At 43.5% G+C, this 27529-nt stretch overlaps 1 long non-coding RNA gene and 1 pseudogene across 1 annotated transcript in view; both read left to right on the forward strand.

The window, feature by feature from the left end:
• Nucleotides 1–27529, forward strand: part of LOC147663863 (uncharacterized) — a 405123-nt gene that overhangs the window by 33719 nt on the left and 343875 nt on the right. The gene's annotated exons all lie outside the window — the stretch shown is intronic.
• On the forward strand, nucleotides 1791–24552 carry LOC147663864 (cold-inducible RNA-binding protein pseudogene; annotated as a pseudogene).

Here is a 27529-nt window from a genome sequence, read left to right on the forward strand (position 1 = left end):
GGAACTGCGGCAGCCCGCGCTGCATCGCAATGACCCCCTGCGTGGGAAAGCTTCTTCGGTGCTTGCCGTCTCCCTGCTGCAGAGCCTGCCGTTATTAAAATATTAAATCTAATTATTCGAGAACAGAGGAGAGAGCTGGGAAGCCGGATACATTCCGCCGAGAATCAAACGCTGAATTTTAATAATAACACTAGTAATAAAAACAGCATATAGAATTACAGCTTGGCAGCTCACTGGCGCCGGAAACTGAGAGCGCAGCTCTGAGGGGGGAGGAAGGGGCGAGGGGGGTGCTGCTGCTACGTCACCAGCGTCCCAGGGAGCTATCGCCTTCGGATAACCACCATTCTGCCTTAGTATATATGCTGTGTTTAATTTCCTCTGGTCTGACCGGCTCTTTGCGCCTTGTTCTCCACACTTGCGGCTGGATATTCAGAGGTTCTTTCGACGAGTTGTATCCCCTGGGCACACGAGTTTCTCTTTACATCGTTCACCTTATGTGGTGACGCACTTGCATTCACAAGTCATCACCATCCGGAAATCCATTCCTTTGCCACTTCACTTCAAGTCAGATTTCAGAATCTGTCGATTTCCACTTTTCTTCCTTTGTCGGTTGGTGTCTCGTATCTCCTGTGTAACTACGCCTCCCCCTTTCTCTCTGTGTAGAGATAAACAACTGCCACTTAGCAGTGCTAGCACTATTCAGAATCATAACAGCAATAATAAAGCGCAGAGACCCTTCCCCAGTGGCCGGTTGGCAAATTGCCAGTCATGTCTAGTTGTTCAGCCGTTGCCGTATTTTGACTGAGCACTAGGTGTCACTCGTTCACCAGCATGAACGTCCCGGTTCGTCGATGCTTTACCCCGAACATTCATGTCGTGTTCTGCAAGTGACCACGATGCCATATCACGAGACAAGCCAGGTAACAGGGAAGTCTGATTCCTTTGTTCCAGTCTCGGTTGCTCTTACTCTCCCAGGCTCCACTTCCAGCCTCTGCTTAGCTGGACTTTCCACACCCATATGCCATGCATTTGGTTCTTTCTGCCCATTTCCTTGTCTTTTTTTTAATTTTATTTTTTTTAGATAGTTTCAGATTTTTAATAGGCTCCGTGAAGCCTCCAAGAAATTGAACGAATACAACTTTGAACCAATCCAAAAATTCACTTTTTAAGGGGAAAAACAAAAAAAAACAAGACCTTCCATAGGAGGTCTGATAGTAGGAATGTAAGCACGGTCACCTGCAGTAACAGGCCCCTTTAACTATGCATAAATTGTAAAACGTCAACATTGATGCACTCGTGTCTACGGGATCCACAACAGGTAACATTAGAAGTTAATAGGCGTAAAGTAATCTGGGCCATGTAAGTCTGCTCTCGAGAAAAATACCGAGTGCGTTTACAGAACTGTTTAAGAAAACATTGCATATTTTGCATGAGCAGACAAATTAATACAGTAAAAAAAGCAGGTACGGGACAACGAATCAGCGAGGCTCCAAAAATCTTTATAAATACAGCCATTGGAAGGACGATCTTGAGTCGAGAAGATTGTTATCGTTGCGAGCGTTCAGTTGTCGTAGCTGTCTCTATAGGAGCCGCCTCCATACCCGCTGCTTCGGCCGCCGCTGCTGCTGTAAGAGTCCCTGGAGCTGTATCCGCCGCTGTATCCACCGCCTCCGTACCCGCCGTTGCTCCTGCTGCTGCCGTAGCTGTCGCCGCCTCGCCCTCGGCCGCCGCGGGAGTAGCCCCGGCCGCCGCCGCTGCCTCCATAACCTCCTCTGTAGCCGCCCCTTCGAGCAGCAAGAGCGGAAACATGTCTTCAGATGATGGAAAGATCTTCGTGGGCGGCCTGAGCTTCGACACCAACGAGCAAGACCTGGAGCAGCACTTCTGCAAGTACGGCAACATCTCTGAAGTGGTGGTGATCAAGGACCGCGAGACGCAGCGCTCCCGGGGCTTCGGCTTCGTCACCTTCGAGAACCAGGAAAATGCGAAGGACGCGCTGAAGGGCATGGACGGCAAGACCCTCGACGGACGGCAGATCCGAGTGGACCAGGCCGGCAAGCCCATTTCCTTGTCTAAGGCCACTGATCTACTTACCATTGACGTGTCTCACAACGAAAAATGTGACTTCAGGTGGGCGGTAACGAGTGGCTCCAAAAATTGGTATCTGTCTTCTCTGTCCATATGCCACACCTCACACCTTATTTACAGTCGGGCGTGGGCTGTCCCAAGCACAGAGCTGCTGGAAGGACTAAACACAGACAAGAATGGCCTCAGAGAAGATGCTCTAAATAGAGCAACGCCATTCCCACTTGCATTTTTTTTCTGTCCAGTTCACTATGTAAACCCAGACAGAAGTAGTTCACAAATGTGCTCCACGCATTGGGAGAACTCTCACAGCATGTGTGCAGCGTGGATTGAAGGGGTGTATTTTTGTATAATAAAAAAGTGTTGACAAGTCTGCCAGGCCAGTATGGAATAGTATCCCTGTCATCACTTTTGTGGCAGAGGTTTACATAGTAATAAAACCATTTACACCCTAAAAATATAATTTCATAATAGCTGTCAGGTGCAAACGAAGCCATGTATGGCCTCAAACAGCTTTGTGAATGGGACCCTAAATTATACCTCTCCTCTTGATTTACTGATGAGTTACCATCAATAATGCACACTTAGAGATGAGAAAAGCCCTACAATTCGGGCCCTAAAATGTTTGCTTATATGTTAATACGCCGGTCAACTTCTGCTCTGAGCTCCTTAAGGATGTTACAGGGAAATACAGGGGGGAGAGAGTCCTACAAAAAACATGTTGTGTAGCTAATTATTAATGCATGCAAATGTGAAGCTAATTAAATTGCAGTCAATCATCTCTCTTGCTTGCAGTCAGTAAAGGGACTTTACTGCATAAGAGACATGATCTGCCTCTTCCAGTTACAGGTCAGCTGCACTGCAGAATTGAGAGCCAGCTGCAGCTTCTACACCAGATGTTCAGCTGCTCTTCCTTCGAGAGTCAGAGTTGCAGACCCATGAGCCTGAATGTTTGGCCTATCCAGAACCATGGGCAATAGAGAGCCGCAAGATAAAGCCTTCAGCCTGGAGAACTGAAAAACAGTTGCATATCACTGCCCCAACATGAGGTTCATGAAAATGTTATAATCCAGAAGAAAAGCTTGCTTTTCTATAATCTCTGTCGGTATAGTTTGAAAACACTTTGGTACCATTCCCCGCTATTCAGTATAGGCTGACCTCAAAATACACATTTATTACATTTGATGCTGATTTGCCCTTTTTCCTGACACAATAGTCAACTTTTTTGGATTTTATTTGGAGTCATCCAGAAGGCCTTCCCGGTTCAACTGCTAATGAGCAATATTATAGTTCAGGGAACAAAATGTGCTCTGTTGCAACTTAAGCAATGAGGGCGCATTAGCAGAGGAATTAACTGATGGGAAGAGGTGTGATGAGCAGATAATAAAAAAAATACTGGAGGTGTGCTAAATAGATGTTGAAAAAATTCCGGAAAGAAAGGAGATTCTTGATCCTCCCCTCAAGAAAGAACAGTTTTGTCTGAGCGTAAAAAGGGCCACCTTTGTGTTCTGCTAGATAACCGCCTCAGTTCAGAGGGTGGTGCATTTGATACACTTCCCAGCTGATAAAACAGGCCCCACTGCACTAACTCCTTCATAGTAGCATTTTTATAGCACACACAACATGCTACACCGTTTGGGGTGTGTGGTTTGAAGTCTGTGGTGTCTGCTCATATCTCAAGTGTGAAGTTTTTCCATGTGTCCCTGATGGCCACGGAGGTGCAAGACCGTGAAGAGGGCCATACTCCGAGCTCAGCAGCATATCCGTTTCTGTTGCTTTCCAGAAATATGTTGCTGGTTCTGAAACCTTAACCGCAGGAGGAAATTCCGCCACGGTGTGGCAGTTTAGCAGAGTGGGTGGAGCCCGTCGGCCAATGGACGTGCGAATCACTACGAAGGTAATGCTCGCGACGGCCGTTGGCCGACAAATGCACAGAAGTGGTTAAGAGATGCCCCATGATCCTTCCTGCAGCCATTTTGTAAACAGTGCTGTCTGAGGTCAAGCACGATCGAGCGCCCTAACTGGACTCAATCTGCTTGACGAGTCTTGCTCTCCCTGTGTAGGACTGCTCGATTACCTGGGCCGCTCCCACAAGTTGTAAATGAAACCAGTATATTTCTACCCACCAATAGTTGTCCCAATGTTTTTATTCTAAAGTAATACTACCAATCGTCGCGCATTCAATGAGTTTAGAATTCCTGAGACAATAGCAGTCAGGGAAGGCATTTTGATTGCAGTCAGATTGAGCCAATTGCAGAATTCCCAAGAGGATGGTAACTAAGCATTGTAACCCACTGCCAAGGCAATAATGGTTGTTGAGCATGAGTGTGGCTCGGGCCTAGAACGAGGGTGAGGGATTTAACAACAGTTGTATCATGAAGCTGAAGGACTAGAAGACTATTAGAACATTCCACCCACTGGTGTTAGAATATTGTAAATTAAAAAGGGAGAAGAAAAAAGAATATAATATGAATGGTGAGCCAGAGGGTCTGTACCAGCCATAAGTGACCCTGAGCCGCTGCATCGTCTTCACTAGAGTTCTCAGCATTCCCACGCGATACAAATAGTTTTCATTCATCAACTCAGATGTTCTCCTTCTTTCATCCTAAGGACCTCTGAGAGATGAGTAGCAAAGTAGGCCCTACCAAAATTCAAACCTGTGACACAGATCAATATGCCAGGAGCTATGAAACAACAGTTGAGGAAGTGTAGAGGTAATGATAGAATCACCCTCCTTACTAAACTTATTCGACAACAAGATTCTATCAATGTGCGAGTCTTTAAACTTGGGTCGCTTACAGTACTGAGGTAATGAAATGTGCGCAGTTCGTGAAATGACAGAAGGTTGCGGTTTCTCTTTTCAGTATACCGCATGGAGAACCTGTGCTGATTACGGAGCGGGTCCGTCATGGCCCGCCCGACGCTCCTGCGCGGCGCGAATTCTGCGCCTGTGCTGAGCGTTCTATTGAGCGGGCGGGGCCATGACGGAACCGCTCCATCATAAGCACAGCGCAACCGACGCTGGTGACGGAGCGGTTCCGTCACCAGCATGCGGCCGCCGCGCGGCCGCACCGCCCCCTAAGCACTGCGGCGGAATAGCCGCCGCAGGGAAGGGGTTAAAACTCCGAGCCAATACATCGCAACTATCGGTTAAAGCATTTTTTCCTTTCCCTAGCCAGGTGTATGAATCGGATGCATTGAGACATGTGTGTGTGCGCTTTGAGATGAACCAATCCACATACTTTTGTGGTTATAACAAACGTATGACAATGTTTGCCATTATGAGTACAACAAGAAAAGTGTACTCTATCATTTTCGATCCTCGATTTAAGCCAAATATGAACGCTTATGTCAAAAGAGGACACGCAATAACAGTGTTTTCCTCGCATTAAGCAGACGTTGAAAACTATGTGCAAAGACTCGTACAGCATTGCATTTATATGTTTCTTGTTTGTCTTCCCTTTTTCTCCCATTTCTTTACAGAGACCATAATAGGTCCGTTTTTTCTACGCTTCCCTTTGGGCCCACTCAAGCCCGGAAGCCAAACTAGGTAGCCGATTTTTGCTAGTTATAGGACTTTAGACTTACGCTTTAGAATTCGGAATTGAGTTTACATTTTTCTGTAGGGACCATCAGAGGTCCTGATGAGTAAGTAGTAGGGGACTACTTACGAAACATGTTGACCAGGTAGTTAGATATTTGCTCTACCTACACAAAACACCCTTTTTAACCTTCCCAGCTAGAGAAGTTAATAAATTGTTTTTTCTACTAGCCAGGGAATTTTTACTTTTGCATTCACATATATAGGTCCCTACACTGATATCACCTGCACTGCACCACACATAGTCTATTGTCACATCAACTAGTGCTCCCACGTAGATCGTAGGTCGCAGCACGCCCCGCCCCGTAGAGGGACGGGAAGACCCCCATGATGAAGCATGACACTAAGGGGTTCTTAGTGTGTGAGGGGTATTTTAAAAGCTCATAGTGCCCTCGTCTTGTCATCTCAAGAGAGAGCTTTATTCCTCACTTAGTAGATAAGACCATCATCACTAATGTATTCACTATTGCACATTGATAGAATCAATGTGCCAGGAGACCAACTTGTTGAGCTATCTTACCATCTTCCCCGAAATCAGAGTAAATCCAGACAGATTTCTCATTGGAGTATTCCAGTCTTCGTGACAAGACTTTGTATGCTCGCTCTGTGTCTCTGTTGTTAAGGTTGTCGCATTGGTTCTGTCGATAACCACCTAGAAGACCTGTCTGTATAATTCACGCTTGGATAAGTCAAGATGCAAAACAGTATATGGAGCCCATTTCTCATATTGATCTCACGGAACACTGTAATGCTGCGTGTCACATAAGTTGCCAAGTTCCCATAGGAGACCTGCTTGTAGGTGGGCTGGAAGGACAATAAAGGTGATCTAATGCTTGGTCATCCTAAATGACTAATTATCAGTCCGGCCTAACATCTGCAGTTCCTTGTCCTACATCCAGAGGTGTGATGGAACTGCATTGCACAGAATGTCCCTTCAATGCTTATTTTTCATTTGTACAGCAATAGTGATGCATGTACTAGAGATAATGTAGGGGGCTTTAGAAGGCATATTAGCCCATCCCAGGAAGTTTCCTGTGCTTCACCTATCTCACGCTACTTTTTCATACTCCCTCCTTCATTCCCAGCTCTCTTTCATGCTCACTTATCAGCTTTTTCTTTCCTGTTCATTCATTCTCCCTCTTGCCCCTGTCCTGCCCCTTCCAGTTTTTCTCCCCACACTGATTCCTCCTAAAAAATTATTGAGGTACAATCAACGAGATATGTTTTTTCCTGATATTTGTTCATGTGTGGTTGCTGCTCTGTCTAATGAGATGCCCCGTTATGCTAACATTTGTCCTCCTCGTCACATCACAGCCAGTACTTTGAGTGGCCATCCCTGGAGACACATCCCACTATCCACGCTATTTACCGGTGAAAAGTATCACACAGGGTTAAAATGAACATATGCACCCTGCAGATCCAGCAAATAATTGCAATGAGAAGGGTGATGGTCTGTGATGATATTACTTTGATAGGTCTGTACTGGACATACTTGTTTAGAGGTTTCGGGCCCCATACTGGTTGATACTTTCTGTCTAGTTTCGGACAAGGAACAACATTGAGTCGAATCCTTGATTCCGCTGCTTCATTAGAAATGGAGGTATTACCCCTCTTTCTGATAAAGTCCTCACATCTGATAACACAGTTTCTCACTTGCGATCTGGCCATGTTAAACGAGTATGAATGACTCTGGACTCTGGAGAAGGATAGTTGAATTCTATGGCATAGCTCACAACAGATCGAACCCATTTGTCGTTTAATAGGGGTTTTATTGCTGAACCATCTTTTATTCTTCCTCCCACTGTAGCGCACTGATAGTCGGGATCTAGGAGGCTTTTGCTGGTTACTAAGGTTTTTTTTTGTTTTAATAACATTTTTTATTGATTTTATTTCAAGACCTTACAAAATGGCGGATGTGACATGAAGCATTACAGCATAACGAAGAGTTGTTAAGGTACATAAGTTGGTCATTTAACTTCAAAACACACCCCTTTGCAAGGCCAATAACAAAGAAAACATCTTTGTTCAATACTAACATTGTCCCATTTCAAGTGAGCATAAGGAGTGATTACATGCAACGCAGTTATATCTATGGGTTAATAGGGTTTTGTGGTTGGGTTCTATCTCCCCCTGCTGCTCCATGACTTGAATGAAATACTTTTTTCAAGGGAAAAGCTCTAAATAGTTGTAAACTCTTCTTTTCCTCTGTTGACTTCTGCGCGAGATCATTCATCTGAGAATCAAACATCATAGCCCCAAAAAATGGAAGTTTATGAATAAGTTATGGTTCAAACTTCTAAAGTTTCAACCAGAGAAGACTCTGTGCAGCTGTTGATGATGCTGCTGAATAAAGGCTTGTCAAGAGAAGCATCAGGTAGAAAGAAGCTGAGCTAACAGTTCCATATTTTCCAACATTGCTGTAGGATTGTTACTTGCCTGCAGGCAATCAGATACCAATTGAAAATCTTTTAAAAGTGCTTGTGCAGCAGATACTGTACACCTTGCCAATCTTAAAGACACACTGGAAGCTGCATATGCTCTTTTTATGCCATCTCTACTTTACAGTCTATCGCATAAGGTAAAGAGGAGGCCTTAGATGCGAAGGAGGATGAAGAAGCCTTGTTGGACAAAACTGAATTTACTTTTGGGATCTAAGGAACGTCTTTTTCAAAGTCCTCCACAGAATATCTGTTAAATAACAAATGAGGAAAGTTGGATTTATTTATATCTTGTCATTCCTTTAACACCATATTTTTGATGACTTCATGCATGGGCATCTGGCATGGGGGCAGTGTTCTGTGCAAACAAATCTTCTTGAACAATTTCCTTGGACTGAAACTCCTGCATTACCTTGACGTGTTTTAGAAGTTCTGGGCATTGAAGAATTTATACATATTTGCCCTTTGTGCAACCTTCTTGGTCATAGTCTTCATCTGCCCCAACATTTTGCCTATTTGCTGCCTGCTCAGTTAACACCATGCGCGCTAGCGGAATTCCGCTCGCACGCTGGGTTTTGCGGAAACGCACTTTACGTGACGAGCTGGGCTCGTCATCAGCGTGTGAGGAGGCTACGCCATGACGAGCCCAGCTCGTCATCAGCGTCGAAGGGGTTAAAGAGGCATCTGCTGCATCCGAGATAATGGCCTTTTGATCTGATCTACCTACAGCGAGCAGTTCTTCCTTCTGATGCTCAGACTCAGAGTAGGAATGATGGCTTTTCTGCACTGCTTTCCTGCCCTCAATATTGTGACTGAACAACTGTGCTAATGCTGGGGTTCTTGTTGATATCTCAGTTTGTTAGCACTAAACCTTTATCTCGTGAGACTAACTTTGATGCAATGAACGACTGTGCGAGCTTCCTCCTGTGTACGTACTTGTTTGGCACCTCACTGGAGTGGAGAAACCTTTAACGTTGGTCTCTCTCATGGCACAGCAAAGCCACCATGGTCAGATTTCCCGTCCATCCGAGAACCACCTCCGCGATCTGCTGTACCGGACTGCTTACCTGGGTCTCAATCATGTAACTGTTTACCACAATACAGGAAAAAAAGGAGGTTGGGCAATATATGGAAGTGAGGTACTTCATTTGAGAAAAGGAAAGAAATATGTATGATTTCTTTCTTTTCACTGGTAGCTGGCGGGACCTGTTTCAGGGGAAGGTACACTCAATCAATTAATGACCCTGACAACGATTGTATTGTTATTGCAGCATGTATACAGTTCTTACTACCACTACTTGGACAGTGGTAATAAAAATTACCAGTAAGTAATAGATTCATTTTCAGTTGTTGTCCATTGTAAAGCGGATTGACGCCTATCCCTGGCTAAAAACTGTGCTACTTAAAAATGCAAAATAAATAATAAACATAAATTCCTCTGTGAATCAGGGATACTCTCAAGTATATGCTCAGTTATGAATCAGAAACCCTAGACTGTTTCCTAACTACCAGAAAGAGGACTTAATCAAATATTTTTTGCAAGAATGATTTATAATCGTCAGCTATACCGCTTAGCCTTGACAGTCTCAAAATATATTCGAAACTTATCAAAGAGCTCTAAATTGAGGCACCAAGACAATGGTAGCCACCAAATAGAGACATTACCTAACTTTGTTTTGGATAAATTGAAGTGGCTCATACTACATTTCCTCCATAAGTCTATTACACATCACATCATTATAGTCTCATTAACAGAAGTCGCACTTCACAGGAGAGTTGGCCATGCAAATTATGCATATAAAGGATAACTTCCATATATGGTAAATATATGTTGTGTAAATGCTTTAGCTGAGTTTACAATATTACAAAAATAAGATCAAGTATTCAGGTGAACTCCTGTACATAAGTGGAACCAACATTTAGAAGGCAGAGTCCAAACAGATGATCCTACCCCCGGCATCAAAACATAGCAGCCATTTTGACACAGATAGAACAGGGAACCAAACAACTGCACAATTATTTTTATGGCTGTAATTTTCAGTAAGTGTTGTTGTTAAAATATATATGTATATTTTATATTGATCCCTGAGCACTTTGGAGAACCTTCACATCATTAATAAACATTATCAAAGTATTAGCGCCTTAGAACCAGGTTTTTCAGCTCACCCAGAGATTAGTGGAACCTTCATCAGAGTAAAATCAATCAGTTTTATTTCATACAGGACCTTTATTTAAAACATTAGAGTTTCTTGTATCAAAACCAAAATTTGTGCAATGTAACAATTATTTTTTCAGGATTAACTCTTGCTGGCTCCCTTTACACAACTGCAAAGGATATACTCATACTCATGGTAAGATTTGACTCTCCCAAAAGTTTTACAATGGCAAGTGCTTGGCCATAGTTATTCACAGAGTAACTTCACTGTATCTAATTACTGGCTAAACATATGCTGGCCACATCCCTTGCCCTATTCACATGTGTACCAATGAGGAAGATCTGAGTCTATGGCACTAGCGAGTTGGAAATGTGAGATGAAAACACGCAAATGATCTCATACAACTGATGCACATACATTTTGAGCATATTTTAAAAAATTTGCATGCAAATTCCGTGGCCAACTTGAAAAATTCTTTTTTAAGAATGGCCTTTGTGCTTTGGTAGTCTCTTGCAGCTAAAAGAAGACTGGAGGCTTCCACTACAGTGGCTGACGAGTGCAACAGCCATTTACCTCTCGCCTGTGATGTGAGCTGATATCTACACCTCAATCTCTTAGTAAAATCATTGAATATATTTCCCCATTGGTCTTTGTTAGTTGGCTTGAAGTGTTGTAAGGGAGATAGCATCAGAAACACATTTCAATTTTGTGAAGTCACTGTGACTCCACAATGAAGACCAAAATCAATCAATTCGATTATGTGGGTTTATTTAAGGACATTATTCCATTCAGTATATATGAAAAGTAAAAATAAATTCAGAAGATACAGCACTATAGTATCAAGGCTAAAATGTGCCAGTAAGTTAAATCGTAATAAAATGAGTTACAAAAATAGGAAACGCCACAATGCAAATAACCCTAATTGCTGCAATCAGCTGTTCCAAAAGGAAAGTTCCCTTTTCTAATCTAAATGTAGGTTGAGACCAAATGATCTAAAGGTGATTCCTAACCGGAGTCATAGAAGATGTCAGCAGGGAGTCGAACGTCTGTAGAAGTTCAAGGAAAGTAAGAGAAGTGTTCAGCATGAAGCTTTACGCTCACGGGAAAGTTCAGGAAAAAACAATCTGCTCCCCTCAAAGTCAGAGAAAAGGCCTGTTTAACCAACTATGGAAACACGAATTAAATATAGCCAGTAACTTCAAGAACATCCATATCTCTCTCATACCACCAGGAGCCAATCAAATCTCGCGCGTGAGGGGGTCAACATACTCCCCAAGTTCCCATCTCCTAAAATTAGGTATGCAACTGGTAGCCTTGATCATGTCATCCTTCTGGCACGCCGTAACCGGAAGGCCTCCTTTCACCATCATGTCTCCGAGTTCATTGCCAACTTCCTCCCCACAGGTCTGACAATCAGTAGTCCAATACAAACAAACAAACAACCCTGTAACCAATGAGAAGCATGATAACGCATCTGCAGAAGAAAGAAACAACGCTTTGGAAGGGCTAAAGCTGACATTAAGTTGAGGCTTGAGTTAACTCAAGAAACAAAATGTAACCCTGTTAAATTTTTATGTATGTATATAAGAATTAGTCAAATGTTAAAAAATGAATACATAATGATCATGATTACATTCATCAGTAAAACATCGTAATACATTTGCATATACATTCTTAATGATTACAACAGTTATGTGCTATTAATACATTGAATTGGATCACACACATTAATTAGGTTGAAGCACAGGTTGACTATGTTGTCGTATGTAAGATGCATAAATGTATATTCATGATCTAATTAAGGTGTGGCCTAAATTACACTGCTTCACCGCTGTGAGCATGCATTGGACTTCCACTAATAGTGCGATTCCAGAAATTGTTATATTGGTGCTCTCTTTAAAATCCCTGCTTTATCAGGGTTAAGATGGGGCCTCATTGGACAAGTACAAAAAGCAGCTGCACCCGATGATGCGGTGGGTGATTTCTCTGGAGGTGGTCCCTCAGCACGCGCTGTTGCAATCACATGTCGCCTGCTCAATGGCAGCCTTAGGAATAGACCGGGTCACAAAGCATGAGGCGGCAGCCATGCCGGCCAGCCCAGTTTTACAGCTGGGTTGGAATTTGTTTTGGAAATGGCTCAGCCCATGCACATTTCTGTAAGTTACGGGTCCTTGGTTCACCTCAGAGCTTGCGCTCTGCAAATTGCTAATGTTTGACCCTGACTTCTGTGTGAGGCTCCTTCTGCTGAATCAGTGGCCTTGGTGCACCTCACATTTCACTTCCATTTCTCAAGTAATTGAAATCCGCAATCTTCTCAGGGCAGATCCAAACACCCCATGGCCCATTCCCCTCAATTAGCGCTCACCACCGTTATTAGCATTTGATGATGCTATACTCAATTTATTCAAATGTATGCACCATCTGTGAATGACTTACACAGAATAGCAAGGTAGTGAGCCAGTCCCCATGTTTTTAGCATAGTATAGGGGTGGCGTCAGCAAGTGTATTATTATTCTGTGAACCCTTACGGTAGTCAGGTGAGCCGAGCCGATATGCATGCTAATTACTGTTGCGTCAATGCACTCCCATATGGTTCCTCTCAAGGGCACCACAATGCTTTGTTAACAGTGCAGTAAAAGAAGACTTGGATGCATGTTAGGTAGGGTGACCAGATTTTCAGAATGAAAAACCAGGACAGCCATGGAAATAGAAATAGACTATATTTTAGCCAGAGCCGGATCATGGCTGGTAACAGAAAGACTGCACTAAAAATATTTGAGCAAGGCCACCCTGCTGGCCGAAACGCGTCATCTCGTCTTTCATTTTGTGCTGATGGAAGGATAATAAATACCTTTACGAATCATTTCAGCCTGCAGTGAATTCTATATCGTGTGTCCCTTTCTCGTTGTTTGGTGAGCACATGCACCAGGAGTGGTAATTGGATATATATTTATATTTATATATATATAATATCCATCCAAACCAAAGGGTTGCCTGCTGTAGAAGATGCCCACAACAAGTATCACCACAGAATCACTTTCTTGCAAGAAGCAACTCGAACACCAGGAACCAGCTCGCACAGACATAAAGTCCTGCCCAACACGTTTTATGTAAATAAACACTTCATCAGGGGTTCGGGGCTCAAAAAGTCAATGGTGAGGCATTTTAAGCGGCATCAATTTTATCCAAATCACCCCGCCTCAGTGGGCGTTTCATATATATATATATATATATATATATATATATATATCGCTCAGGGTTCCCAGCAGGGAAATGAAAACGCACTCTCTCGTCACAGTTTTTAGTTACAGCAGTTTATTTCAGCAACCAGTACCCAACGCGTTTCGCTTCTTACAAAGCTTGCTCACGGGATGCTGAGCAGGTTTCTAAGCCCTCCTTTTAAACACAGAGTCATGTGACTTCCTGTGAAATTAATGGATGCATGCTGGTTAATGTAGTATCCACTACATTTTCGTCACCAGTTTGATCCATTCTGTGTCCTTGTACAGTTTTTAACAGAATGAAAAAGGGGAGGGGAGTGCATATGTTCGTGTGCAGACAAATTTAATTAACTCTTTGGTGAGTTTGTTGTGTTCATTTTGTCTCTCTAATGAGCCCATTGGATGAGTTGTATCGTGTCACTTGTTGCTGTTCCAAGATTTTGGATTTCGAATCAGCATTCTGGTCATACAGTCTTTTGCTGTGGTTGTATTTTGTGTATATATATATATATATATATATATATATATATATATATATATATATATATATATATATATATATATATATATATATATATAACGCATAATGACTTGGATATATATAAATATGCCCTGGAAAAAAAAGGTTAACGTTATAGTTAGGTGATTTGTTTGGTAACAATGTAACATTTTAAACTCTAAAAAAGCCACTGACATTCACCAGTAATAGTTATTGTTATCTCAAGTAACTATAACTTTTGACCTAAGGTGACTGTAACTCGCAGACTTTTTCCCTCTATAATAATCAAGGAGTACCAACTCCAGAGGAAACCCATGGCATCTATGCTTTCCAGAGGAGTTGGACCACTAGTAGAATCCCTGATGGAGTGTGGCCAAGTGATTTTTGTGGATTACCAGTATGAATCCCATCGGGATTTGTGCATTCAGTTTAGGGTACAAAGAGGTGTGTTAAAGCAAGTGTTATTATCATTGAATTATTCCTGTAGGTAAGTATGGAAGATAGAATGTGGAAGAAATGGTTGCTTCTGCTCATTGCAACACTGCGTGCATGTGACCAACTTTGTAGGTGTTTTGTGCAGTGGGGTGGCCTCAAGCCGAGTGCCCCGTGTCTCTGCTTAGCGATGGATTTTTGTGTTTGGTTTTTTGAGGGTGTAGGTGTGTGTAGTGTCTCTTGGTGATACCTATGGGTATTTTTGTCTGGCTTGGGACATTGGGCAATAAGGACAATAAGTGACTGTTAATATAATTATCAGTTGTGGTTGGAGGATATAATTGCATTAATGGAGCAATATGGAAACTGGCTTGGCACTGTGTTCTTATTGTTTTGGTGAAATATGAAAACTACAATGGCAGTCGTGTCTTTACATTATTAAACAGCGTTGAATTTGTTGTCTCGCTGTGTGCTTTTGAACACTGGAATAGTGTAAATACGCATATGGAAATGTCTGCTTTGCAAGGGTGGCTTCTCCGTTGGAGCGGGGGAGCATTGCCCCATTTAAATCCCCAACCCTCAAGCACCAGAGACAAAAAATAAAATGGTAATATATTGCCATTTTATTTTTCATGGCTCGTCCTGAACAGAGCGTCATGATGGGGGTGGAGCTGCTGCTGAGTGACAGCAGCAGGGAGGAGGGTGGGCTGTCTGTGCACTGTTTAAAGTGCGCATGTCTTTTTGGCTGACCATCTTGCGACGGGCAGCCACACATGCACACTTTAAACATCTCTAACCCAGCTGTCTTAGAGCAAGCCCAAGCCTCCAGAGTGCTGTGGAGTGTTGAGTGAGGCCGCTCCTGCCAATACCAGTGCTGGTCTCATCTGGTGAGAGCAGCACCAGGATTGGCCTAGGGAGTTGCTGCATCCGTTTCCAGTTCCGGCGAAAGAAGAGGTCCATACCGGAGGGCATTGTGTTTGTGTAAGGAAAGTGGTTTATTTTTATATATTTGAGTGTGTGTTTTTAAATATATTTGCGTGCGCCCCCCTTCAGCCCCTCGTAGATGCCAGTCACCACTGCTGCTTTGCCTACTGGGGCAATATCTGAATTCTACACTGATCTGTGCTTTATGTGCCGAGGCAATGTAGGAAAAATAACAGCATATTTTGCTTCATATTCTGGTGCAGTGGCCTTTCATTCAATCATGGAAAAGTATCTTGGGGCTTGACTTGATTGCTAACTGAAATCATCCGCTTTCTGTAGGCGGCGTAACGCAGGTCCCTGCAGCCCCTGTGGCGGGGAGTTCAACCTTTTGGGGGCCCCATTCAGCCCAACGCCATTGAATATCTGAGAAATGTTGGAGATTCGGGTCCCCCTTCCCATTCTGCATTTTCCCCATCATTTTTGTATTACGCCACTGTCTGTAAGAAATGTAAATCAAAGCAAAATCTAGTGTTGATTTTAATTCAACTGCAGATTTGTGTCTGGATTTAGCCTGTTCTTCACAAATTTGTAGATTTGTAGGTTCTCTTTTATTTCTATCTATCTATCTATCTATCTATCTATCTATCTATCTATCTATCTATCTATCTATCTATCTATCTATCTATCTATCTATCTATCTATCTATGTTCGAGGCATGTGGGCTGCTGAATTCATATCTTGTGCATAGATCGCCGTCTAGTGTTGGGTCCGGATGATTGCACTTGTTGTCTTGGAAGAGTCTTCGAAGTATCACGAGATAGGTGACTCCTCCCCTGGACTACAGTGCGAATGGCCATTCTCTCCATCCTCAGCTTGTTTTTTTCCGCCATTGGGTTCGGATGCAAACTCCTATACTCCAACTTTGGAATCAAAACAAAACTTTTCGAAAGGACAGAAGGCCTTCGATTCGACTGTATTGTTCTCGCTCAGTACCTCTCTACTCAATCCAGGCTTCCATCTCCAAGCGGTAGTCGACGCAGGCCATTGGGCCTTTTCGACGCCACGTGAGCCGACCGTCGATGGAAAGAAGCCCGTTTAAAAGGTGCCCGCAATGCCACTCCAAGTTCCCACATACTGATAAGCACTCAGTATGCAACAAGTGCCTTTCCCCAGACCATAAAGAGGAAAGCTGTCCAGCCTGTGCATAGTTTCGATCCAAGAAAACTATTCGGAGCCGACGTGCCGCCAGGCAAGAAATGCAGCGACAGGCACCAGACCCAGACATCATCTTCGATGACGACCAGGAGCTACAAGAAGCACCAGACTCGGACCTAGAGATTGTCACCGTAGAGGACTACTCGGACTCCGATGACGAGATCCCGCCGGGGCAAATCGTGAGTACCCTGCCCCCGACACCATCTACCCCGTTAACAACGGCTCCGGTCAAGGCATCGCCAAAACGCCTTAGCCAAGATCATAAAAAAGTTATGCTTGCCCCGCCATCCGGCTCGGCTCCGAAACCGAAACCTTCAGAAACACCAGGGCCCAGTAACATCGTCCCGAAGAAGGTTCCAGAGCCAAAGAACGTCGTCGACCCAAAGGGCGTCTATCCGAAAACGGCCGCACAGCCAAAGAGCGTTGAGCCGAAAAAGACTGTCGACCCCAAGAAGGCCGTGCAGCCCAAACTTGCCGAGCCAAAAAGGGTTGTCGAACCGATCAAGGCCACGCAACCTAAGGGCGCCGAACCAAAGAAGGTCGCCGACCCAAACAAGCGTTCAGCACCAAAAAACGTCGACCCGGCAAAAGGCGCCGTACCTAAGCCCGCGTCGAAGCCAGAACGACCCATCGGCCCGAAGGCACTGGCTCCGAAGACACCAGTCTATCCAAAAAAAGACAATCGACTCGGGAAAGGACACTCAGCCGAAAAAACAAGTCTCCAGTCGAACATTGACTCGGAAGAAAACACTTCTCCGAAAAAGCCCATGGAGCACAAAAAACGCGTCGACCCAATAGACACAGTCGACCCTAAAAAAGGCCCGAGCCGAAAGAATCGGCTGCTAAACCAAAAGTCGTCGACAAACCAAAGCCAAACACTCAACCCAGGACTGTTAAGGAAGAACTCTTCCACCCAGATCCCTCTGACGACCAAGCACACATTTATATCAACCCAGAGACTGGTAAAGTTACCATCCTGCATAGGAAAAAGAGGCCTTTGGACTTTGAACCTCAGTCCCCTATTCCACTGTAGAAAAAGGACTTTGGGACTTCTCCTTCTAGACCCTTCATTAATTTTCAACCTATCATGCCTACTACTCCTTTTAATCCATACATTCCTTATTCTCCCTCTCATCATGGGGACGACGAAGGTAACACAGGTGATGAGCCACAGCCTCAATATGACTTTCCACAGGACCCTGAACCACAGGAACCATGGGAAGAGCCAACTGACCCTTACAACACCCATCCCATCCCTGATATGTCCTCTTATCCTACTAAGCCATCACCTACTGATGACACCATAGTTTTTAATCAGCTCATAGACAGGGCTGCACAGTTCCACAACGTGGATATGCATAACGACCCTGTTGAGGAAGATTTCTTGTTTGACACCTTCCCTACATCAGAAAAAAGTTAAAAAACACTTCCCATGTTAAAGGGAGTTCTGAAAAATGCACTTGACATATTTAAGGATACAGCCAGGGCATGGGTAATCAACCTGAGAATAGAAAAAAAGTGTAGGGCAGCCCCTACAGATCCTACTTACATCAAAGGGCAGTTACCACTTGATTCACTGGTAGTGGCCAACGCACGTAAAAGAGGCAACTCACAAACCACCGGGGAGGCACCTCCCCCAGACAAAGAGTCAAAAATACTAGAGGCATCAGGGAAAAGAGTAGCAGCACAAGCCTCCAACTCGTGGAGGATAGCTAATACACAAGCCCTACTGGCTCGTTACTACAGGGCGCATTACGTCCAGCTAGAGACCCTAATGCAACACCTACCTGAGCCTTTCAAAGCACAAGCCCAAGATCTCATACAGGAGGGAAAATTCATAACAAATGCCTCCATCAAATGCGCGCTTGACGCAGCAGACACTGCAGCTTGGTCAATCAACACTAGCGTTCTACTCCGCAGACATGCATGGCTGCGTATTTCTGGTTTTAAAAATGAGGTACAGTCCACTATCCTTAACCATTTCTGTTTGGCCCTACTGACGACACCATTTTGGATAAAATGAAAAAGGACACAGAGACCGCAAAATCAATGGGGGCATTGCAATTTCAGCAACAAAGGGGCTCCTTTCGTCGCTCCTCATACAGGGCAAATACACGAGGACATACCTCACAAACAACGGCCTCATATAAAGGTAACACACAAAGTTCCTTTACCAAAAACACAACCAGAGGAGGCTACAGAGGTAACAATACCAAGGGAAGAGGACGTGGAGGCAATAACACCAGACCCTCCACTGCCTCAAAACAGTGACTCTATTACACTACCTCCAGACCACATATCACCGGTCGGAGGCAGACTCCAACAGTTCCTACCCGTCTGGAACACAATTACCACAGATAGGTGGGTGAGAGAAATTATCCAGTCTGGCTACTGCCTAGAACTGACTTCTACACCACCAAACATACCACCCAGACATCGTCCAATGTCCAGAGAACACATCACCCTGTTACAACAAGAGGTGAACTGCATGCTAGAAAAGGGGGCCATAGAGCAAGTCCCTTTCCAACAGCAAGGGACGGGAGTGTACTCCCTATATTTCCTTATTCCCAAGAAGGACGGCTCTCTCAGACCAATATTAGACCTCAGACCCCTAAATCAATACATGCTGTCGGAGCACTTTCATATGATAACATTACAACAAGTGCTCCTGTTGCTACAACAGGGGGATTTCCTAGCAACACTGGACCTCAAAGATGTGTATTTCCACATACCCATCCATCCAGCCCACAGAAAATACCTCAGGTTCACAATAGAAGGTCAACACTACCAATTCAAGGTTTTGCCCTTCGGGGTTACCACGGCTCCAAGAGTGTTTACAAAATGCTTAGCGACCGTGGCAGCACATCTCAGGAGGCAGCACGTCCATGTGTACCCTTACCTGGACGATTGGCTTATACAAGCAAAATCGTACCACCAATGTGCAGCACACATGTCTCAAACAATCCAGCTGTTACACAGTTTAGGATTCTCAATCAACTACACAAAATCACATCTGCAACCGTCCCACATACAGCAGTACCTGGGAGCCACCATAAACACCTCGGTGGCAAAGGCGTATCCAAACTCAGCAAGGATAGCCAGTATGCAGACACTCATTCGCAAATTCCTGCCAAAACACTCTTTGACAGCTCAAATCTTCATGCAACTCATAGGCATGATGGCCTCCTGCATATTCATTGTCCCCCATGCCAGACTTCAGATGCGCCCATTGCAGGAATGCCTAGCACAGCAATGGAACCAGGCTCAAGGACAACTAAAAGACCTGGTGTTGGTAGACAGTCGCACTCACAACTCTCTGCAGTGGTGGAACCCGCAAAACCTTTCCAAGGGGCGACTGTTCCACGAGCCGGTTCCACAACTAGTCTTAACAGCGGATGCATCACTGACAGGCTGGGGAGCCCATCTCCTTCAATACACAGTACAGGGGCTCTGGACAAACAAGCAGAGAAGGCTGCATATCAACCAACTAGAGTTGCTAGCGATATTCCTAGCCCTAAAAGCATTTCACTTGTACAGCAAGACAGTGTTGATCCGGACGGACAACATGACCGCAATGTACTATATCCAGAAACAGGGAGGAACGCACTCTCCACAGCTGTCCCATCTGGCACAGAGCATCTGGAAGTGGGCGATTCCAAAAAACATTTTTCTCCTAGCAGAACACCTTCCAGGGAAGGACAATCAAGTTGCCGACCTGCTCAGCAGGCACAGCCAGCAATTACACGAATGGGAGATTCACCCCCAGGTCCTCCAACCATTCTTGGGGTCACCCAGAAATGGACCTGTTCGCCACAAAAGAAAACTTGAAATGCCAATACTTTGCCGCCAGGTTCCCACATCCATTGTCACAAGGCAATGCGATATGGATGAACTGGTCAGGCAGATTTGCGTACGCTTTTCCCCCAGCACCACTGATCCCGCTGGTGGCACACAAACTGCGGCAACACTCCCTCACACTAATCCTAGTTGCTCCCACATGGGCGAAACAACCATGGTAAACGACGTTCCTAGAACTCTCAGTAGTTCCCCATCAAAGACTGCACCTTGCACCTCATCTTCTAACTCAGAACCATGGAGAAATCAGACACCCAGATCCCAACCAAATGAACCTAGCGATCTGGCTCCTGAGGTCTTAGAGTTTGGATACCTTAACTTGCCCCCAGATTGCATGAATATCATTAAGGAGACAAGAAGACCAACCACACGAGCGTGCTATGCAGCTAAATGGAAAAGATTTGTTATTTACTGCACCAATAACCAAATCAACCCCTTAGATGCATCAATACAAAACATTATATGTTATCTGCTGCACCTACAAAGATGTAACTTAGCATACTCTTCAATTCGGCTACACCTCGCTGCCATAGCAGCATACCTTCAAAACAGGCAACAACTTTCACTGTTTAGAATACCAGCAATCAAAGCCTTCATGGAGGGTTTAAAAAGGGTGATTCCTCCTAGGCACCCCCATTCCCCCGTCTGGAATCTCAATATAGTACTTACCAGACTCATGGGCCCTCCTTTCCAACCTTTACATTCATGCGAACTACAATTCCTAATGCGGAAAGTTGCATTCTTGGTGGCCATCACCTCACTCAGAAGAGTGAGTGAATTACAAGCGCTTACAATTCAAGAACCTTTCATGCAGGTACATGCCAACGGGGTAGTTCTTAGAACAAACCCTACATTCATTCCTAAGGTTGTATCTAATTTCCATATCAAGCAATTAATAGAACTGCCAGTGTTCTTTGAAAATCTACAGTCAGTAGCTGTGAGAGCCCTGCACACACTAGACGTAAAAAGAGCTCTACTTTACTATGTGGACAGAACTAAATCCTTTAGAAAAACAAAGCAACTGTTTGTTGCCTTTGCACCCCAACACAAGGGGAATCCAATTTCGAAATCAGGAATAGCCAGATGGATAGTTAAATGCATTCAGATATGCTATCAAAAGGCAAAACGCAGTTTAACCGTCCCCCCAAAAGCACACTCCACTAGGAAAATGGGGGCATCCATGGCTTTCCTAGGAAATATTCCTCTGGAAGATATCTGTAAGGCAGCCACATGGACCACCATACACACTTTCACAAAACACTACTGTGTAGATGTACAAACAAAACAGAAAGCTTCTGTAGGCCAGGCTGTCCTCTAAACTCTTTTTCAAACTGCTGCAGCTGGCACAGGTAGCCACCGCTAGAGGAGATACTGCTATACAGTCTATGCACAAGATATGAATTCAGCAGCCCACATGCCTCGAACGGAATATGCTACTTACCAGTATGCATCTGTTCTTGGCATGTAGGGCTGCTGACATTCATATCGCCCTCCCTCCTCCCCGGTGCCTGTAGCAGCTGCAGCATTCTCTCTGGCATGGCCATCTCTTAATGTACTATCTCCATCTCTGCCACAATGGCGAAAAACAATCTGAGGATGGAGAGAATGGCCATGCGCACTGTAGTCCAGGGGAGGAGTCACCTATCTCGTGATACTTCGAAGACTCTTCCAAGACAACAAGTGCAATCATCCGGACCCAACACTAGGCGGCGATCTATGCACAAGATATGAATGTCAGCAGCCCTACATGCCAAGAACAGATGCATACTGGTAAGTAGCATATTCCATTTTATTACTGAAGCAGCAGTGGGAAACTACAAAGTAGAAAAAATCATTTATGCATTTGATTGTTAAAGCACCACAGTAATAACACTTTGATATAATAATACGGACAATTAAACATGGCTAAGTGAGAAACATACATATTTTTCAAAAAGTAGCAAGGTATAACTATTGGGCATGAACGTTTCTGAGACTGATTTAATGCCAATATTGTGTGTCCGAGCTGCCCAATAACTGGTTGCTTCCTGCCACAGCCCCATATGTATTATTAGACTATTGATTAAAGTTTAAGAAATGTTTTGTTGGTACAAAATTCGGGAGTGCACAAAAACATAAAGAAACTAAGGGATAATCACTAAATCAAAAAATATTCCCCCTTTCCATCTTTCCCATTCCCCCTTTCCATCAGTGGTTGACGATATTCTCCTTTTTCTCCTTTTTCTCACTCCTTGTGTATTAGATTATAGATACCATGAAACAGCCTTGTATTCTGGACTATATGGAGGAGCACCCAAGATACTAGACGAGATCTGTGTCCTGTAGGTCATCAAATAGTATAATTTGGGCTGAAAAGATGCTGCTCACGGATATGTTAAGCATTTAAGCGAATGAGCTAATCCTGTAGGTCTGCGCCTGGGCTTGGTATATTTAGTTATGAATCATCCGCATAATGAACAACCATAAAGGTGCTGCTTATACATTTTTTAAAAACATATTTTATTAGAGTTTTAATTATCACATGTAACATACATTTCGTTATATATCTGTGTACATTTTCAACAGTGCCTGTCAGCGTGCAGATCACCTTCAGATTTATTCAATTTCCGTAGCTAATTTTGCAGGACCCCATTGTTACCGCACATCCCTTTATTAACTTCAACAATCAACTCCCTCCCTCCCACCCTCTTGACAGATTCCAACAGTCATTCCATATTTGTGGTAGTCCCAGTATGTAATACTTTGGTCGTCATGACCTTCCTCCCTACCCCTCCCCCCTCAGATCCCTTCTCCGTCCTTTTTCAGTGTAGGGGTATGTTAGCAGGTCTTCTCTATGGTCCTACATCCCCACCACCCCGCCCCTCCCCCTCTGCCTGTGACTCTGGGGTGCCCTATGGGGACCTCCCGGTATGGTGCTGCTATACATTGAGCTGCAAGTACTAGGTGAATGGAATATATGAAATATACCTGTCTCGATGTACAACACATAAAGGGCCCAAGACCCCCAGCTCAATAGCTCAACAAACTTTAAAAAAACAATCAAATTGCACCACACAAATGGAACTTGGATAACATATTTAGCATCTTAATTACATTCGTGAACTTCCCTGAGGTGTTTAGAATTGTGTATCTTTGTGCTTTGGATGTCAGGCCAAGCCCTGAGAGACGCACAGCTGTAAAAAGTAGAGGCAGGGGTACCCACGATTCCCTTTGGCTTGCCTCTGACTGGGCTGGAGCTGTGTTTGGCTGTTTACCTATTTGGCCAGCGAATTTACACCGTTTCAATGTGCTGTTCGCCTTTCTATTCGCCTGTCCAGCCTATTTATAGGTATGTGAATGAAAAATCAAATATACAGGGCATATAATGATATGAGCTGAGTAACTGAGATGCAGAGCATTTGACAAAGGTCACACAGTTTGTTACGATGTGTAGTAAAATTGAAGGATTCATATATCGCAGTATAGTGATGCAAATTGTGTATAGGAGTGTTGTGCAGTCATTTATTTATTTTTCCATGACGGGCAAACTAAAGGGAACATTAATAGAATAATGAAATATCTACTATGAATATTACAGCAGATAGGTGCATGCCAAGGCTCTGACACAAAAGTCTTCAAGGAGAGACCAAGCGTGTGAAGGATCTGTCTGATCTGTTTATCCCTTGAACCATTGTTGCTTTCTTCAATGATTACAAAAGACACCCTGGGATGCATTGAGCATCATAACTCTTTGTTATGGATATCACAAACGCTGATTAGCGCCAACAGACTCATTAGGATTTGTGATGTTTAGCTTAGCGCTGGAGGAGGTAGAACCTTTGAAAATTTGCAAGAAACAACAGTTTGAATAAAAAAGTTAAGGATAGAGAGGCAAATAGATTAGTAAATGTGCACTTCTTGGCTACATTAACAAAGAAGAAAAGAGGGTTGTGGTAGTCCAGGAGAACAGATACACATAGGAAATCGCTGCAACCAGACAAGTCCTACATTTGTCTCTGACAATCGTGGAATATGTGTCTGTTTTAGAGATAGTGGAACCTCAGCGGTGACTCTGAACATGCACAAAGAAGATGATCACAAAGGTACTGTGCCAGAACCCTTCTACTTTTGGGATGCAGCTGCCTAATGCCTTTCATAATTAAGAACATGCTTATGAAATGCCCTTAGTGAAGGAATGAGATGCCAGTTGTCTCATGTATCCATAAAGAATAAATAATCTTCGCTTGTGTCATAATAGCAATAGAAATAAAACTACTAACAAAATGGTGGTCTGTACAGTGGCGTTGAGTCGAAGTCCACTTGTTACTTTAGAACGGTTGAGGAGTTCCATTAAACCCATCAATTCTTGCCTGGAGGAAGCAACTTGATGGTGTTGAATGCCAAGACCTTCTGGTTTCTTAAAGAAGCTTTCAAAAATGTCTCATATATTGCTGAGGACCAGGCAGGGGAAGGCTGGACTTTCTCATCTGTCCAATCCGCCTCCTGGGCCTCACTTCTCAAAGTGGCTCAGAAGCTCGGAGGCTACCTTCTCAAAGTCATTCTGGTAGCCCTATCATTGCCACGCGACTGATGTGTGTTAGAACCCTTCCTTCCTTGAGCAGGATTGTTCTGTTTCATTGTAAAGGACATAGAGTTTCATCAAACGAAGCTCCTGAGAAGTTGGGACATCCGAGCATGAACTCTTGGAGGAGGTAATAAGCATAATCATGGAACTCTGGGAGTTGTCCACTAGAAAAGAACACACGGTTTGGGGGAAATTTCGAATGTTTTATTCATTTGCTCTCTGAAAATCCCTCAGATCCACAAGCTTACAGGATTCAAAAGATAGCCTTATTTGTATACTTCAAGGTAGACCTATGTGCTGTCTGAAAGAGCAGAAATATATTTGTACTCCTATAGCTGTCATCACAATCTTGGCAAAGAATGTCCCGAAGAATTAGATTGGTTCTCCCACTCAAATGTAGATTTAACCCCTCTAGTTCTCGATGTTCGCTTTTGGTGCTTTTACTGTTTTGAGTTTATTGGCTCATTACCTTTTGGCATTTCATCACATAAGCCAGGTGAGTAAGCGAGTTGTGTGCATCCAAATTCGCAGTTTTCTATAATGATGCAGTTTTTAGACACAATCCAGAGTTTATGCTAAAAGTATTTTCAGTCTTCTGCTTGAATTAGTTGGTGTCTTTTGTAGTTTTGTTACCTTTTTAGTTCGAATAGGGAGATGAAAGGAGTGAAATCAGCTGGATGGCTCAACGATGCAGACAAGTATGAATAATGTTACTGCCGTGTATGCTTGCATTTGCTCAAATATTAATTGCCATTTGCCCAATTAAATTTAAAAATGATCATTCTTGCCATAAGCTGGGTTAGAAGCTCCGTGTGTTCTCTTCTTGAAAGACGCGAACTAATGAGACTCAAAAATCAGCGTCTTTGTGTGTGAAACCAAAGGGAAAACAGTGAAGAATGACACGTTGGAGAGACACGTGTTAGCAGCTAAACAAGCACTGGCAAAGACACTGAGGGCCAGATGTACTAACATTAGTTTTTGCGATTACCAAATAGGGATTTTTTTGTGATTCGCTGTTCGGTAATTGCAAACACTAATGTATTAAATAAAGTGTGTTTTACTCTTTTTGTGATTCCTAGTAGGTCGCAAATAGACCGACCTCATGAATATTAATGAGGTATCTCAGTTTCGACCCATTAGGAATCACAGAAATCACAGGGATGGTGGCCTGCTGGGGTCAGCAAACAACCATGTCTGTGATTGCTTTGAAATAAAACAATTTTCTTTTTTAAATGCAGCCCATTTTCCTTGAAGGAAAATGGGATGCATTTAAAAAGTATAAAGGAAAAGTTTTCCTTTCATTTTTTAAGAGTAGGCAGTGGTCTGTGGGACCCCTTCCCATTTGCGAATGGGTTACGACCAACTTTGAGTTGGTGGTAAAGTGTGAATGATTTGCGACCGTCATTATGTCGCAAAACACTCATACATTCGATTCAGATTCAGTATTTGGAAGGGCTGCCCTAAACATGCCCCTTCCAAATACCGAATTGCAAACATAAATTGCGATTGTGTTTTTAAAAGCATTTTTGCGGTTGGAAACAGCCCGACTGGCCGTTTCCGACCGCAAAAATACTTCGTGCATGTTGCCCTAATTGTTGCTTTGTTTAGGGAAAATGTTTAGAATTAGTTGGGTGACTTGGCATGCCTTGAAGCCAGCAAATCAAAAAAAAAATTTTTTAGCTACATCTTGAGCTACAATAAACTTGGACGCATGGAGAAGGGCCCCTTTGAGGAATAGGCTGCCTTTGCAGAGGTAAGGTGTTCCCTCAAAAAGATTATCATCAAAAGGAGGAAGAAGATGAAGTTAATGTTGTAAGTGGTACACTTACAAGGTATAGCGGCAACATGTTGCATAGTAGATACTTTTGGCATAGAGCTTATATTTTCATTGTATTTCTCTTTAAGAAAGTCTGCATACATGCACACTCTTTTTTGTGTGACCAAAGCAGCTGTTAATCCCACAACATGTTGTCATGACAGCGAAATAAAACAAATGTGCAGAAAATTAGGAAACAGTACTGCATCTTTGAGAGGCTAAGGCATCAACACAGCATGCACTTTCTACTAAAAGAAACTAAATATCAACAGTCAAAACGTGTTGTGTCAGCAAAGCAAAACCATCCAGCAAAACAAATTGACAATAAATCACAAACTAACAACCACATTCTAACAAAATGTGATTCCCCACCACCAAAATCAAATGAAAATACAGATCAGACCAGGCTAACAAATGCCAGCTTTCTCTTTGGGCTTCTTGTTGTACTTTTTTGAACAATGTATGCCATGATGTCTTCCAGACAGGTAACACTATCTATAGCAGCATTTAAAACGGCCATATTCATAGAGGTTGCAGAACCCAAACATGCAGAAGGAAAGCTGTAACTGGGATTGTCTGGAATATCGGTATCGGGATGCTACAGGGCTGAAGGACCGAATCAGGTGACCACGATCTATGCTAGGCTCTAACTGAAATCTGGTGCTAAGCTGCCACAGCAGTGTCGGTTATGTTCATATATCTAAATATGTGTTGTCATTCTTT

The sequence above is a fragment of the Lissotriton vulgaris genome, unplaced genomic scaffold (genome assembly GCF_964263255.1).
Source record: "Lissotriton vulgaris unplaced genomic scaffold, aLisVul1.2 SCAFFOLD_1664, whole genome shotgun sequence".
NCBI classification, from domain to species: Eukaryota; Metazoa; Chordata; class Amphibia; order Caudata; family Salamandridae; genus Lissotriton; species Lissotriton vulgaris.